The following is a 12,345-nucleotide window of genomic DNA, read 5'->3' as shown; positions in this document are numbered from 1 at the left end:
TAGGCAGCCATCACTCTTGGTGGTAGGGGCCATTCCTTGGTCACTGGAGCTCCTTGACCACTCAGATAGCCATTTAGCTTCTGGGCATCTCCCAGCTCACTGACTCAGAACACCTTAGCATCTGGAGTCTTCTTGGACTTCACTATCTTCCTAGACTATTTGACCCTTGAAGGAATCCCTAAATCCCTAAATCCAATATCCTTTTCCCAAGTGGAGACTCCAAGAAGATGCTCCCCTCTGTGGCCATCCCCCTCCAGACACTCCTCCTCTGCATTTGGGGCACTGCTTCTCCATGGCTGGAGTCTGTGGGTACATAACTCCACTATAAATCCTTGGGTCATCATTTGGAAGTGACTCTGGACTGCCTCTCTTATTCCCCATACATTTGCATTCTGCTACGATTTGTCCAGAATGAGGGGCAAAAGTTTGTCTGCTCTTCTTCTTGGACTGAGGGTCCTATGTGAGCCAGAACCAGCATCTCAGGGCCCTCTGGCTTCCTTGCTCACAGGAAGCAGGGAAAGAACTATACAAGGTAGGGACTGAATCTTTTGTGATCAGCCTTTCCTCTGACCTACACAATGGTTTCTTTCAAAGAGTTACGCAACCTTGGCTTAGCCATTGCCAAAACATGTGTGGCTGAGAAAGAAAAGTGGACCAGGGAATAAATCATGATTGGGTCTCCAACAACGTAACAGTTTTATGATTCAAGGACCTGGTGAGGTAAGCTCTACCTCTGCAGCACCCAAAATTATTTAACCTGGGCTTCCTAGTGCTTAGCTAATGCCTACCTAGATCAAGGAAGGGAAGATACCTTTCAAGAGGTATTCAGCCAGTGTTCCTGACTCATTGAGGGTACCAAATTTCCAGTTTCTAAGCAGCTGTAAGATTTCCCAGGAGGCAGCAAATGTATAATAGGCAGCAAGCCATGAACAATACACACCTATAGGGATCCCACTGTGATAGACTTGTCCCAGCTTCCTGTCCAAGTAAACCAATGCATTTTCCAGTTGCTTCCAATTTAGTTTTTCTTTTGAACACCTTGAAAAGTCATTTTCTGACCAATTCTTTCAATGACTCAACAAGTCACTTTTTATCTCCTCTACAGAATCAGCCCCAAAACCTCACTAAATAGCTTTCTGAACTCCTTGATAGGTAACAACTCTGTGATAGGTCTTTTCTAACTATGCCTCAGACTCTTCCTTTGGTTATTCCCTAACTGGAACTTTGTGGCTTCCTCACATAGGAACTTCCTGGGTGTCACAATCCAATCTTCCTTAGAGCCTTGCTGCTTTGGCTCATAAACACATAGGGCTGTGAAAGTCTATGATTGTTCCTTAGTTGAGATTTGTCTATTGGTTGCCACGAGGCTGCATCAATACCAGAGACTTGGATCATGCAAGCCAAGACCCACCACTGTCACATGGACTCTTTCAAAGGTGATGCACTCTAGTTGGTTCCAAATATTATTGCTTATAGTAAATTCTCTAGGAAGAATGGAAACTGCCACATAGGTCTGGGAGGCCAGGCTATACTGAAAAAGATTAAAACTCACAAATCTACAAACCACTTCTGTAACAGGTATTAAATTTCATTTGAGGTGAGAGATTGTACCTCATGCTGGATTCTAGGAAAGGATACCCCAGAGATCCTAATCTGGGATGAAAAAGAAAGTAGTAGGAGTGGGAGCATGGGTTGAAGTTTGGCTTGAGGTAGGGGCTGGTAATGAAGCAGGGTTCAGGGCTGGGGGAGCACTGGGGAACCTGTAGTCTGAATTTTAACTGAGGGGTGGAGGAGTGGGCATTAAAAATTATACCACAGTGGTGCCTGGGTAGCTCAGTCAGCTGAGCATCTGGTTCTTGGGTTTGGGCTCAGGTCATGATCTCAGGGTCGCAAGACAACCCTGCCTCAGCTTCTGCACTAGGCTTGCAGCCTGCTTAAGAAGAATCTTAATCTTTCCCTCTCCCTCTGCCTCTACCTGCCCACCATTCACTCTCTCTCAAAACAAACAAAAAATTTTTAAACTACTGATTTTTATTTTTTATTTTTATTTTTTTTTTAAAGATTTTATTTTGACAGACAGAGATTACAAGTAGGCAGAGAGGCAGGCAGAGAGAGAGGGGGGGAGGAAGCAGGCTCCCTGCTGAGCAAAGAGCCCGATGCGGGGCTTGATCCCAGGACCCTGGGATCATGACCTGAGCCGAAGGAAGAGGCTTTAACCCACTGAGCCACCCAGGTGCCCCTAAACTACTGATTTTTAAAATGATGGGCATAGGGGCGCCTGGGTGGCTCAGTGGGTTAAGCCGCTGCCTTCGGCTCAGGTCATGATCTCAGGGTCCTGGGATCGAGTCCCACATCGGGCTCTCTGCTCAGCAGGGAGCCTGTTTCCTCCTCTCTCTCTCTCTGCCTACTTGTGATCTCTCTCTGTCAAATAAATAAAAATCTTTAAAAATAAATAAATAAATAAAAATGAAATGATGGGAATATATTACTCTGATTTAAAAAAAAAAAACTAATTTGGGGTGTCTGGGTGGCTCAGTGGGTTAAGCCTCTGCCTTCGGCTCAGGTCATGATCTTAGGGTCCTGGGATCAAGCCCTTCATCGGACTCTCTGCTCAGCAGGGAGCCTGTTTCCACCTCTCTCTCTGTGGGCCTCTCTGCCTACTTGTGATCTCTGTCTCTCTGTCAAATAAATAAATAAAATCTTAAAAAAAAAACAAACAAACCTAATTTTAAAAATAACCAAGAAAAAAAGCAAACAGGTGTTTGATAGAGATTGCATTATAAAAATCTCCACATAGGGGCGCCTGGGTGGCTCCGTGGGTTAAAGCCTCTGCCTTTGGCTCGGGTCATGATCCCAGGGTTCTGGGATCGAGCCCCATGTCCGGCCCTCTGCTCGGCGGGGAGCCTGCTTCCCTTCCTCTCTCTGCCTGCCTCTCTGCCTCCTTGTAATATCTGTCTGTCAAATAAATAAATAAAATCTTTAAAAAAAAAAAATCTCCACATAAATTCCACGTGGATGGAACTGGATAGTATTACACTGAGTGAAATAACTCAGTAAGACAAAGACAAATATCATATAGTCTCAGTCATATGCAGAATACAAGAAACAGTGCAGAGGATCATAGGGGAAGGGAGGTTAAACTGAATGTGATGTCATCAGAGAGGGAGACAAACCATGAGAAACTCTTAATTATAGGAAACAAACTGAGGGGGTGCCTGGGTGGCTCAGTTGGTTAAGCAACTGCCTTCAGCTTGGGTTATGATCCTGACGTCCCAGTACTGAATCCTGCATCAGGCTCCCTGCTCAGTGGGGAGTCTGCATCTCCCTCTGACTCCTCTGACTCTCTCCCCTCTCACACACACTCTCTCTATCTCTCAAATAAACAAATAAAATTTAAAAAAAAAAAAAAAGGAAACAAACTGTTGCTGGAGGGGAGGTTGGTAGGGGATGTGGTAGCTGGATGATGGGCACAAAGGACAGCATGTGACATGATGAGCACTGGGTGTTATATGCAACTGATGAATTACTGAATGCTACATCTGAAACTAATGATGTACTCTATGTTGGATAACTGAATTTAAATTTCAAAAAAATCTCCAAGTAAGCCTGAAATAATCCAATTTAAAAAATGAAGTCTATAAGATATCCATCTCTGACATTTAGCTAGTCTAGGTATTATGAAATGTCCTCCCACTGCAAAACACCCAAATGCTGATAAATTAGAGCAAATACACTTTTAAGTACATTGCTGAGCTTATAAAAAAGTAAGGGAGGGCACCTGGGTGGCTCAGTGGGTTAACGCCTTCGGCTAACCTCTGCCTTTGGCTCAGGTCATGGTTCCAGGGTCCTGGGATCGAGCCCCCCACATCGGGCTCTCTCCTCGGCAGGGAGCCTGTTTCCTCCTCTCTCTCTGCCTTCCTCTCTGCCTACTTGTGATCTCTGTCAAATAAATAAATAAAATCTTAAAAAAGAAAAAAAAAAGTAAGGGAAGCTTTCAGTAAACAAAAAAAGAAGAGAGAAAAAGAAAAAGACAAATAAAAGAGAGAGGAGCGGGCACCTGGTTGGCTCAGACCACAGAGCATACAACTCTTGATCTGCAGATTGTAAATTCAAGCCCCATGTTGAGTGTAGAGAGTACTTAAAAATGAAATCTTAAGAGAGAGAGAGAGGGAGGGGCGCCTGGGTGGCTCAGTGGGTTGCGTCTCTGCCTTCCACTCAGGTCATGATCTCAGGGTCCTGGGATCAAGCCCCGAATCGGGCTCTCTGCTCGGCGGGGAGCCTGCTTCCCATCTCTCTCTGCCTCCTTCTCTGCCTACTATGTGATCTCTGTCTGTCAAATTTTAAATAAATAAAATTATTTTAAAAATTTAAAAAATTTTTTAAAGGTTTGGGGGGAAGAAAGGAAGAAGGAAGGGAGGAAGCAGGGGAGATAAAAGAAGGAAGGAAGAAAAAATTCTAGAGCCAAAAATTAGATGGAAAGCCAACACTGACACCAGGGCTGCCTTAGGAATATGCCCAAACCAGAAACCTAAAGCTTTGCTGGTTATCAGCCCCACTGAGGAACAGTGTTTAGATTTAACAAAGGGAGCTGAATCTAAGGACAGCACATAAAGCACCCAAAAGGACTATATCTTGAAGATATAAACAGAAAAATCTACATGCTAGTAACAAGAATCAACAAGAAAATCAATCTGTCTCTGGTGACACTAAGAATGGGGAGGAAGAAACTGATTTGAAAAATAGACAAAGTCTGCAAAACTGAGTGGAAAGACTAACAACATTAATGTTAATGATTTTCCTTAATAATTTATAATCATAATCCTAGTCTCACACAATCCTGGGATTTGAATTTATACCATACTCACAGAATGAGAAATCCCAATACAAGAAATAGAAACAGTTCCAAGTTCTTCAAGATTCATAAAGCTAAAACTGAACCAAATATGAGCTCCTAATAATACATATATCAAACATATAAGGAGTAAGACCTCCAAAAGCCAAAGTCCAGAGAAACTACAAACAGAAAAATAAGACATGTTCAGACTGCAGACACTGAAATTATAAGAAAAAGTACACAAAGTAAATAGATTTAAAGTGTTTTAAGTGAAAAGACAGAGATCATCTCTATGCAGAGCAGAAAGAAGGAACATTTAGACCTACCTGGATCTTCAGGGTAGGTTACCTAAGGAGATAATGTCTGAATTAAGACAGAAGGAAATTTAAGAATTAGCCAGGTAGAAAAAAGGGGTGAGGGCATTCTAGAGAGAGAAATAAGAATCATCATGGGCAAAGATATGAAAGCAATAATGAGCACAAGGGGCTCAGGGGAAACTACTAACATTCTTCTTCTTTATTAGAACAAATGCAAGCAGGTAATGGCAAGATAAGCAAAGAAGTACAGAGAGATCTGTAAGTGGAGGGTTCTGTACATCCTGTAGGAAATATGGCCTCACTGAAGGATTTTAAAGAGGGTAGTATCATGGACATTTTTGGTGAGGAGAGAGGACTTAAGACAGACAAAGTTGGAGAAATGGAGATCAGCTAGGAGACAATTGCACAGTCTGTGAGAGAAATGATGAGAGCCTGAACTAAAACAGGATGACAATGAGAATGGGGAAGAGAGATTTAAGAAACAGCAGATAAAATTAGCAAAAGTTGGGAAAAAATAAAGGGGGACCAGTGTAGAATGGCTCCTGTTTCTTTTCTTATAAGATTTTATTTATTTGATTGAGAGAGACACAGCAAGAGAGGGAACACAAGCAGGGGGAATGGGAGAGGGAGAAGCAGGCTTCCTGGCAAGTAGGGAGCCCAGTGCGGGGCTTGATCCCAGGACTCTGGGATCATGACCCCAGCTGAAGGCTGACACTCAATGACTGAGTCACCCAGGCGCCCCGGGCTCTTGTTTCTTGCCTGGGTGATTAGGTGATACTGATTGCTTTGGGGAACACAGCAGGAAGAGCAGACTGGGACAGAAGGAGAAAATGGTTTAAGTTATGAAGATGATAGACCTGGGGTACCTGTGGGAAACTGAGCTTGGGGATGTTTAGCAAGCAACTGGGATTTACTAGACTGAAGCCCAAAGAAGTCAGTGCAGAAATAACTAACCACACGAGGGGCTACTGACTACCTAAGATAACCTACTTTAGAGAATAACATAGTTATTAAAATTGATGGTTAGGAAGAGTTTACAGTGAGTAGAAAAGGCTTACACTAAAATATTAACTGCCTTCCTACCTTATTAAACCTACATTTATTTAATCAACATAAAAATATGAATAGCAGGGGCACCTGGGTGGCTCAGTGGGTTAAAGCCTCTGCCTTCCGCTCAGGTCATGATCCCAGGGTTCTGGGATCGAGCCCCCATCGGGCTCTCTGCTCAGCGGGGAGCCTGCTTCCTCCTCTCTCTCTGCCTGCCTCTCTGCCTGCTTGTGATCTCTGTCAAATAAATTTTTTAAAAATAATAATAATAAATAAATATATATATGAATAGCAAAGTCTGAAAAGAAACATGTCAAAGTGCTAGGGAAATTATTTTGAGATTGGAAGTTTATGGGATTCTTCCTTCTAGTTTTTCATATCTCCTAAATTCAGTATATAATACTATCTTAACTGTTTAAAAAAAAAAAAAAAAGGCAATATTTCTTCCTGCCTCTAGTGGGACATAGCTAAACTTCCAAACCCAAAACCTTACACACAGTAGCCCCTCAATAAATGCAGTAAAGTACCAATACCTGGGATCTGAAAGCAGATGCTTCAGATTTTCCTATCTTCTTTTTTAAATTTTATTGATTTAAGTAACCTCTGCACCCAACGTGGGGCTCCAACTCCCATCCCCAAGATCAAGAGTCGCATGCTCTAACAACGAGCAAGCCAGGCGCCCCAGATCTTGCTGTTCTAAAAGCCTTGGCCTGGCCTGTCTGCTAGAGGCCTCTCCATGGTGGGCCTCAGCTCCTAGGGAGCCCGCCTCACCTCAGCCGCTTGACACTCTGCCCTACCTAGTGGGCCAGTGCTGGGCTGCCTCCCACCACTCCCACTGGCGCCCCCCGCGGCCTCACAGCACCCTTCATTCTCCTCTGAAACTTCCCGGGGCCAGGTCTGGCTCCTGTGGATGAGTGTGAAGGAAGGAGAGTTTGAGAAACTGACCTCTCCTGGAGGAGTGGCTCCGTGAGGTCTCACTGTCCTCTGACCAGTCCAGACATGTTCAGGACACCGGGCCTCTCCGGGACACTGGACAAGACCGTGTCCTTGCGGCCAGGGTAGTGGGGCTGGGCTGCTGGCGGGGCCCTTCCCGCGACATCGCCATGGAGGAGGCGGGGACGGGAGGAAAAAGGGGAGAGGGAGGGGGAAAGGAAAGGGAGGAGGAGGGAGAGGAAGAACGACTAGCGGGTTAGGCAGGGAAGAAGCTGCTGCAGCGGCGACGCGTCAACGCTCGGACCCACGGCTGATCCTCGGCGCAGCGCCCCCTACCCAGAAGCCTCATCGCTGGAGGTGGGGTAGTCCCGCGGCGGAAAGGGCTCTGGGGCGTCGTTAAAGTCCCGCCTGAACCTGGGCTGTGAGCTTAACTGCCCAGCTCACGTCTCACGGAAGCCAATGAGGCTCACCAGACTGGAGGCCTCCAACCTGGAGGTGAGGCCTCAAGAAGTGGCGAAGGCCTCAAGGAAGCCTGAGGAAAGAGTTTGGAAGCCCGGGAAGAGGACCTAGGCGGGGCCTCTCCAAGAAATCCCGCCCATTGCTCATTCTAGATACTGAACTCTAGCCAAATACTACCAGGCAGATGCTGGAGTTAAAGCAGTGGAGTGAGTAGACAAGGACTCTGCCCTCAGATTATTAAGGCACAAGTTACAGTCTAGTGTATTAAGTGCCAGTTGTGGGTGAGGGCAGTGTGTTAGGATAAGGGCTCCCATCCTAGCCTGGGAAGGTGAAGGGCCTCCCGTAGAGACACCTTTCACTGCAGCAAGAAGGAAGGAGACTGATGAAAAATTTTAATGATGAAAAATTCCCATATGATGGCTTCCATTCCTTTAAAAAGTGGAGATCTGGCCCATCTGCTAGGAGCAGAGGCAAGAGAAGTTGAAGAAAGTAAATAAGGTTTGAATTGATTTTAAGTAGAATAGGAAACTTTCTTTTTTAAGATTTTTTTTTTAAGATTTTATTTATTCATTTGAGAGAGAGCACAAGCAGGGGGAGAGGCAGAGAGAGGGAGAAGCAGACTCCCCCTTGAGCGAGGAGCTGGACCTAGGGCTTGATTTAAGGACCTGGAGATCATGATCTGAGCCAAAGTCAGATGCTTAACCATCTGGACCACCCGTGTGCCCAAGACTTTTTTTTTTTTTTAATATTTTATTTATTTATTTGTAAGAAGGGGAAAGAGCAAAACCAGGGGGAGCAGCAGGCAGAGAGGCAGAAGCAGGCTTCCTGCTGAGCAGGCAGCCTTATGTGGAACTCAGTTCCATGACCCTGGGATCATGACCTGAGCCGAAGGCAGATCCTTAACAAACTGAGCCACCCAGGTGTCCCTAGGATGGGAAAGCATTTAAGGAATAAATGAAATAAGCTCCACAAGCAGGGAGTTTTGTCTGTTTCAAAAGCTGATGTATCCCAAGTACTTAGTGCCTAGCACATAGTAGGCACTTAATGGAATGCATGAATAAATGCTTTTCAAGTGATAGTGGAGCTGACCATTAGTTACAGACCATGAATGTACAGTGATACAAACATGTACAATTTTATCCAACAGGGCCGAGCTACTTTCTAAAAGGCAGGTTCAGCAGAGGCAGAATTGGGATTTTGCCAGGTAAAAGTGATGAAAGGAAGAACTGAAGTGTTTGGGATGTGATTAAGTGGTAGACCTTGAAGTCTATCATAAAGAGGGAGGAAATGAAGGCAAGAAGTTGTTGATGGACAAGGAGAAAGTGAAACGGATGTTCTGACAAGACTGAAGAATTGGCATATTTAGGACAAATCTAGAGGTTGAAGTCAAAGGATGGGATGCCAAACTATTTTAGAGAGCAAAACAGTCCATGGTGAGGCTTCAGATACGGCATAGCTAGACTGGAGCTGAGGTAAAGGACTCTAAGATGAAAAAGTCTAGGAATTGAGAGTCATTAAATGGGCTATCCATACAGATGTTTACATTTCCCACAGATTCCCTCCTCTTAAAGATGCTTCCCTGGGCTCCATCCAGCCCCTTCCCCAGTCTTCAAAGGATCTGCCTTCATACTTCAATGTTAGCCATAGATCCTAAAAGGATAATGGCATGGCTGAGCCAGAAAACAGAATAGAAAAGTTAGAGAGGGCGGTAGTGGACATCTATTTTGTTTTATTTTGTTTTCATACCAACATGCATACACTTTTCTGAAAACAGTCTGCTTCCTTTGGAGGAACTACAACATCCCGGCTTCTTCAGTCTCAGTCCATGCGCAGGTAGAGTGCAAGTAACTCTGACCTGTTAGAAGGAAACTCTGTTTCCCTGAGAGCAGTTCAGTGAGTAGTTCAGGGATGGATACATGACCAACTGGAACCCATAAGCACAATGTTGTCAGCACAACACCACATTTTCAGCTTCACTTGAACCTGCTATGACACAAAACCTGAGAATATAGTTAGCACAGAAGAGAGCCAAGAAATAGAAAATAAGGACATCTGGATGGCTCCATTGGTTAGGCATCTTCCTTCAGCTCAGGTCATGATCCCAGGGTCCTGGGATCAAATCCTTCAGGGAGGCGGGGGGAGTCCCTACTCAGCAGGAAGGGTCTGTTCCCTCTCCCCTGCTCCTCTTCCTGCTTGTGTGCTCTCTCTTTTAAATAAATAAATAAAATCTTTTTTTTTTTTTTAAGATTTTATTTATTTATTTGACAGAGAAAGACATAGCAAAAGAGGGAACACTAGGGGGAGTGGGAGAGGGAGAAGCAGACGAGAGCCCAATGCAGGGTTTGATCCCAGAACCCTGGGATCATGACCTGAGCTGAAGGCAGACGCTCAACATTTGAGCCACCCAGGTGCCTCAGTAAATAAAATTGTAAAAGAAAGAAAGAAACAGAAACTGAATCCTGATGACATTGAAATTAGTTCCTGAATCAACCCTACTACCTGAAACCAGACAGTCCTAACTCTTCAGTTAGGGTCAATATAGTCTCATTTGCTTACACCTTTCGGATTTTATTTACTGTCTCTTATATCCAAATGATTCCTCACAATGCAAGTGGGTCCTCAAACTCTGGCTCTGCTTTCTGGGATAGCCATATTATATATTATATATATATATACATACTATATAAATATTTATATATTTATATATAAATATAAATTATATTTACAAATATAAATAAATTATATATAATTTATATTTACAATTTATATATACATATAATTATATATACATATAAATTATATATATAACATATAAGAATATATAATATTGTATAGTAACAAATTATATAATTAATATAATTATACTAATATATTAGTAATAAATTATATAATTATATAAATTATATAATTAATATATATTAACTTCTCTGTGCCTCAGTTTCCATTTATATGGGAAAAAATAACAATACCTACTTCAAAGGGTTGTAAAGATTAAACAAAAGAGTTGTAGGAGCGCCTGTGTGGCTCAGATGGTTAAGCATCTGCCTTCCACTCAGGTCATGATCTCCAGGTCCTGTGATCTAGCTGCATGTGAGGAGCCTGCTTCTCCCTCTCTCTCTGCCTCTCCCCCTGCTTGTATTCTGTCTCTCTCTCTCAAATGAATAAAATCCTTAAAAAAAAAAAAAAAAGAGTTGTAAAGATTAATAGAATATTATTAAAGAGTAAAAATTTAAGATTATAAATTTGTTCCACAACACTGAGAAACAAGAAACATTACATTACTTAATTTTTCTAAGTTAAATTAAATATGGTTCAAATCCCATTTACTAGTGTTGGAAGACATCCGTTATTAAATCACGATGTGGCAGGGGCTTTTTTCCTCTTTAGCATGATACATTCACCAACAAAACAACCCTTCCCCACCCCCCACCCCCAAAAAACCACTTAGAAAATAACCTCTGCTCTTGATATCACAGTTGCCACTGGGATGTGCATTGTATAAATGCATACAGTCCGTTCAAAGACAGGTGGCTCCACAGCATCTCTCTCAGGTTATGCACACAGCATTTTTGCCATAGTTCCCAAGACTATGTGCTGGGTGTTCAGTGCCCTAACCATTAAATTGGCTCTCCCCATTAGAAGCCCTTGCCCCCCTCCCCCAAAATCCTGCTGCCTACCAGTGGACTTCTGTACAGACCCTGTCACTCATGGAACCCATTGTTATCTCTTTTCTCAAATTTCTGAACACACTTCTATCCTTGGGCAAGTCTTCTTTCAATCATCCTCCATCTTCTCCTTCTCAAGAACACCTAGCTAGGGGCGCCTGGGTGGCTCAGTGGGTTAAGCCGCTGCCTTCGGCTCAGGTCATGATCTCAGGGTCCTGGGATCGAGCCCCGCATTGGGCTCTCTGCTCCGCAGGGAGCCTGCTTCCTCCTCTCTCTGCCTGCCTCTCTGCCTGCTTGTCATCTCTCTCTGTCAAATAAATAAATAAAATCTTAAAAAAAAAAAAAACACCTAGCTAAATTAAATTCCCCCTCCCACACAAGAGCCTGGATAAAGTTGTAGACTGGATATCTTGAAACTTGGGTTCGGGACTAGAAAACTAAAATCTATTACCAATTCCATGAGACAAGAAACCTAGAACTCCTGGAAGAGAGGAATTCTATACATAACATAAAAAGTTACCTTTTTATCCTACTGGTTGTTTCCTTTGGCAAGAAGTAGGAGAAAACAATTAAAAGCTTGGTAAATTGTCCTGCCATAAATGTATGTAAGTATTCAACATTGCTTTTGCTTTTTCCCATTAGGACTCAACTTACCTTCTTCATCCACAGGTAGCAAACTCAAATGCAAGGCAGGCAATACAAGTACAAGTAAAAATGGACACATATAAGCAAACAAAATCACAGGCACAATAGATAAACTGCAACTAGCCTTAGCTTTGGCATCAATGATGAGAACATGGAGAGAACCATGGTGAAGGGGAGCCACTGCTACTTGGCTCTAAATGGTCTTTACTTAGGGGTGCCTGGGTGGCTCAGTGGGTTAAGCCTCTGCCTTTGGCTCAGGTCATGACCTCAGGGTCCTGGAATTGAGCCCTGCATCCAGCTTCCAGTTCAGTGGGGAACCTGCTTCCCTCTCTCCCTGCCTGCCTCTCTGCCTACTTGTGATCTCTCTCTCTGTAAAATAAATAAATAAATAATTTTTTTTAAAAGATTTTTTATTTATTTATCAGAGAGAGAGAGAGGGAAAGCG

The sequence above is a fragment of the Mustela putorius genome, unplaced genomic scaffold (assembly GCF_011764305.1).
Source record: "Mustela putorius furo isolate JIRA1106 unplaced genomic scaffold, ASM1176430v1.1 tig00001584_pilon_pilon_pilon, whole genome shotgun sequence".
Classification (NCBI taxonomy): Eukaryota; Metazoa; Chordata; class Mammalia; order Carnivora; family Mustelidae; genus Mustela; species Mustela putorius.
The sequence above is the reverse complement of the archived record's forward strand: the minus strand, read 5'-3'. Positions refer to the sequence as shown.